Source organism: Rutidosis leptorrhynchoides, chromosome 2, assembly GCF_046630445.1.
Source record: "Rutidosis leptorrhynchoides isolate AG116_Rl617_1_P2 chromosome 2, CSIRO_AGI_Rlap_v1, whole genome shotgun sequence".
NCBI classification, from domain to species: Eukaryota; Viridiplantae; Streptophyta; class Magnoliopsida; order Asterales; family Asteraceae; genus Rutidosis; species Rutidosis leptorrhynchoides.
This window is the reverse complement of record NC_092334.1, coordinates 114,219,810-114,225,809: the sequence shown is the minus strand read 5'-3', so window position 1 is coordinate 114,225,809 and position 6,000 is coordinate 114,219,810.

Genomic DNA, 6,000 nt, shown 5'->3' with positions numbered 1-6,000 from the left:
TATATATATATATATATATATATATATATATATATATATATATATATATACATAATTATTAATTGTATGTATATTATAATATATAAAATATATAAATATTCTATATTCAATATGTGTCTTTATTTAATATATATCACATAAGTATTAAATATAAATAATTTATAATATGTAATATTAAAATATTAAATTTAGGTTTCAAGTTAAAAGTATAGTGTTATACTAACATTATTATTATTAATTCATATTAATATCAATAATGTTAATATTAATATCAGAATTATTAATACTACTATATAATATATAAATATGAAATTTATACATTTAATTTGTTATAATATTACTAATATGATTGTTATCATTGTTAATTTCATTATTACCATTATTAATTAATATTATCATCACTAATATTATTATTAATATTATTAGTATAACCAGTATTACCAAAAATCATAAAATTATTATATTTATGGTTATTGTCAATATAATACAACTTAATAATTTTTATCATTTAAAATAATTACTACTATTATTGGTAACATCATTAGTATTAACTTTAGTACTAAAATTATTGTTGTAATATAAATTATTATTAGTATTCATATTATTATTATTATTATTATTATTATTATCAATAGTATTATTAGTATTAATATGTTATAAATTATTAATATCAATATATCCAATACGTCCATGTGATGTGTTACAGATATATACAAAATCTGTTGAGTCTCAACATCAACTTTTATTGTTGATGATTCCTGTCCAAATTTTGTTGGATATCAAAGTCTTAAACTCGTAAAAATCAGTTTCATGTATCAATCATACTGTGTGTAATTTGTTCTTCTTATCTCTAAAATCGTACAAATCAAAATTCAATAATAATACTTTTCTATTTTTCTTCTGACAGAAGATATGTTGTTGAACGAATCAAAGCTGCAAAACAAAGTGTAAACGAATCTTGTTACTGTACTGCTCTCTCTTTTACTTTCTATAATTGATACAATTCAGGAATAAACAGAAGAAGAAAAATCAATAAAAATTAGGGAATCTATTTTACATCGATTCAATTGTCCTTCCTGTCTGCTAATAGTAATTAAGTTGAATAACTTACAGATATAAGACAATTGATCAATCACATATCGTAACAAATTCCGTTGCACGTCTTTATCTACTTTTCTTTTCCTTGTTTGATACTCCTGGATCGAATACTTCTGTCAACCTTCTCAATCTTCTTTTATTTTGTTGGTATCTCTTCAGATTGATTCTCCTTGTCGACCTCTTCCATGTTAAAAGCAATATAAGCATCACTCTTTCTCTATATAGACACACGAGCACAAATACATAAACATTCATATTTCTTACCTATGTTATAATTCAGACTAACACCCTATTCGATCACCAAAATCAACAACCCGCTACCTTTAGTTAACCATCACCAATTTTATGATTCTGGTTTTCTGTGTCGATTACCAACACCACAACTTGCAACTAATATTATCAATTCTTTTCTTGCTACCGTCCACCAAGCCAAAATCAAGAACCCGCTCACCATCACCACCTTTATTTCCCCGTACTCTTCGGGCATCCAAAAATAACCACCATAAACTGACACCCTACAATTCAAACCGTCATCACGTATTATCACCATCTTATAACCATCGTCTTCAACACCTCACCACCACACTATCTCTCTTCATCTCTCTCTAAAATTTATTTTCGTGAACTTTGGAAACCACCTTCATCCCAATCACCACCGTCGACCACCACCTTACACTACCAAACTACTACAACGGTCGTTACCTCTGATGCTTTCTTCCTACTTTATTGCTCGCTATTTTCTTGATTTATTTTACAACGATTAATGATAAGAGCGGGAGGTATTTAGTATTATATACATTACATTAATTAATAACAAATGGCCTTGGTGGGACTTGTTGCAAGTAATGGTCGACCAAAGTTGGTCACCTATGTGATTTTTTATTATATATATTTTTTTTGATAATGCGTTGGATGCTATTGAAACTATCGAACTACAGTACACCACTTGTGCAATTTGGTTATAATATGTATATATCCATGCATTTGATTAATAAACAAGTGGGATATGTAATATGTTATGGCCGACCAGTGGGTGGAGGTACCCTCGTTCCTTATTTTTTTCTTTTTGGCTGTTACCAAGTGAAAACTCAAATTGCCATTTTAAAATGGTTTTCTTTTCCCTTGTTGGCCTACATGCTTTTCCACTTGTGACTTAATAATACCAAGGCTAAAGTTCCTGTCATCCTTATTGTTCTGTTGGGCCGCAAGATTTCAATGGGTCCGTGAACTACTCTTATTCTAGTGGGCTACTATGACAAATAAAAGGTATGATGATTAAGATGATTGCCGATGGTGATGTATTAAGTATATGAAGATGATGATGTTATGGAGAAGGGTAAGCGTACGATGATGATGATAGTGGGTATGTATAGATGATTAAGGTTTAATGTTGATGATTATGATTTAATGTTACATGAAATAATGATAATGATATGGAAAAAAAAAAGAAAATGATCATAAGTGATTATGATCATAAATATTGATGTTATGGATAATGATAATACAATCGATGATGATGTTGTTAGATTATAGAAGAAGAAAAAGAAACAATCGAATAAACTGGTTAAATACTTTTAAGTTGTTATCTAAACACGATAAGAACAAGCAGAGGAATGGTTAGGAGATTGGGCGTTAAACGAGAGGTCGCGGGTTCGAGCCCTGGTTGTGACATTCTTTTTTTTTTTAGAAAAAGAAGGAGAAAGGAAAATGGGAAGAAAAGGGGTGATATAAATATATCTCCTTAAACAGAAATGAAACCGACAGAGCTTTGGATTAAGGATGTTATCGGGTAAGCGAGAGGTCTTGAGTTTGAGCCCGGGCTGCGACACTATATTTTTAGCTATTTCCCTAAGGTAGTATACTTATTATTCCTATTAATTTTATTATTATTATTATTATTATTAAAATAAGTATTACTATTAATAATATTAAAATTTTTACCATTATCATTACTGTTTTTACTACTAATATCATTATTATTATTACTAACATTACTAACTATAACTTTAATTTTAAATGTATTTTTATGATCTTAAATTAAAATGATAGATATCATAAGATAGATACAAACATTAGATATATAAAAGTATATATAATAAGTATACTACTTTTAATAATAAAATACTTTTTTGTTCATTTACATTTTAATATAACTCGAATTTACTAAAAAATGTTATCATATTAAAAATTATGAGTATTTATAAATATTAATACTAAGTACTTATCTAAAATATTTTAATAAAGTATATAATAGATTATTATGATAATTTATTAGGATATATATAAAATAAATATTTTTAAGTAATTATTAATATTAAATTTAATATCACAAGTATATTAATAATATCAAAATATATATTTATTTGAATATTATTATATGTGTTAATATACCTACTTGATATAGGTTCGTGAATTCGAGACCAACCTTGTACTTGTTCAATGTCGTCATATGTATTTTTACTACAAAATACAGTATGGTGAGTTCATTTGCTCTCTTTTACTCTTTACATTTTTGGGACTGAGAATACATGCGCTGTTTTTACAACTGCTTTATTAAATGATTTTGAAATATATTTTGAACTGCGAATACATGAAATGTTTTTTATAAATGTTTGACGAGATAGACACAAGCAAAACATTCCTCGAATGAATTATTATGCAGACAGAAGTTCTGTGGATTATTATTGAATTATGTAGACATGATAATTGCCACCAATTGATGTGAATATTTTTCCCCTGATTATCGTTGCTTGGTAACCTTAGAATTAGAATCAGGGATGGCCCTAATTCACGCGAATTCTAAAGGTAGCTACCGGGTTTAACACCCCCACCCAGAATGTTCACTAGACGGAAGAGCTAGTGGGCGTGGTGTTTAGTACTTCGAGGTTTATATATTTATACAGACGGGATGTTCTGTTTTGGGGATATTATTGATGCGCATTATATGTTAAGGTCGGTTACCAAGCCAAGCTATGAAAGCAAAGTGAATGTTATGTATCGAGAGAATGATTTTATACACAGGTTATGTGTATGTTATTTTTGTGCACGAGATATGTGTACGGTTACTAAGATTTATGAAAGATGATTTCGTACACGAGAAAGGTGTACTGTATTTAAAAGATATCGCATGTACATTACAGGTGGGTATAGGATTCGGGCTCATTTATACCATGCAGGATTTAAATCTTGTGGTCTATCAAAATGATGAATTTTTTACTGTTTATGATAAACCTATGAAATCACCAACCTTTTGGTTGACACTTTAAAGCATGTTTATTCTCAGGTATTAAAGAAATCTTCTGCTGTGCATTTGCTCATATTACATGGAGTCGTTCATGGCATATAGAGGTCAGTACCTCGCAATGGTACCAGATGTTATTGCATTCGTCTAAGAGGATTTGGATGGGTTATGACAGTTAGTATCAGAGCGTTGGTCTTAGCGAACCAGGTCTTGCATTAGTGTGTCTAACTGATAGTTGTTAGTATGCATTAGTGAGTCTGGACTTCGACCGTGTCTGCGTGTCAAAAGTTTTGCTTATCATTTCGTGTCGAAAATTACCTGCTTATCATTCTTAGTCTAGACACATCTTACTGCCTTTATTGCATAGATAATGTATATACAAAATTTATATCTTAGCGTATCTGTCACTATAAACTTTGTCTGACAGCTTCCGAAGATTCCTCCGTGACTTATGGAATTTTGGTATTGTATATACATATGTAAATTATGTATTGAAGCATACCAAACTAAATCCTATAATCTATTTCCTATCAAAAATACTTTATCTGACAGTGCAAGATGAAACTCGCTACTACTTCAAGTTCCTCAGATTCTAACAACTATTCCGATATGGATTTCCACTCGAGCTTCGAAGACAGTGTAACCGGAAAGGATCAACCGATCAGTCATCATCAATTCTGAATGAACTGGAGATGAATTCATATTCGACTTAACCAATGGAGACGAGAAGAAGGCGATCCCTTCCATCAACCGAATTCACCTCTTGGCGAAGAACCTGAAGCACTTACCAGCGAACCTGTTCGTAATACCATTTTCTCTCTCATTTCCCGAATATCTCACCATGATTATATACTATCTCAAAACCTTATTCACTCGCTCATTTCTACCGACAATCATCCCGGAGTAATAAGTCAACGAGCTTCGCGCCCGAGTTGTAGCCTTGAAAAATATGGTGCAAAACTTACCAGCTTCAGCAACATCACCAACACCAACAGTACCACCAACATCCACACTAGTACTACCAACAACCTAAGTTTCAACATCACACGCCTCAACATCTCATTCTGTACCTCGAACCTAATCATCGTTCTACCTATCGTTCTACGTCATTTATCTTAGTTTCACCTGACGATTATGTAATTTCTAATATTTTAGAGATTATGTACTCTAGTTCTAACCGTAAATTAGATGAGTTTAATATCATATTAACTCATTAAATCCATAATTATATCTGAAGAAAATATATATGTATATATATTTTCATAAAGATTGTAATTAAAAATTCTCTTGTACAAACTGTTAATGATGAAAATATTCTAACGGGTAGGTAATACCCGAGGAATATTTAGATTTTACATTAATAAGTTACACTGTACATTCTATAATTCTGATTCAGCAGTCATTAACAATACTGTTCAAATCTACATATATACGTATCCGTTCATCAACGAATAACTATTTTCATTCAAATTCATATTCAGATTTTGACCGATCAAAATTCAAGTCAAGATTTGACAAGTGGCATAATGAAGAAAATAATGGACAAAATAAAATTGATTAGTGACCAATTAATTAACTACGTAAAACATTAAACCTATACTAACTTTGGATTATTGGACTACTAACATTGGACTATTAACTTTAGACAATTAAAAAGTATT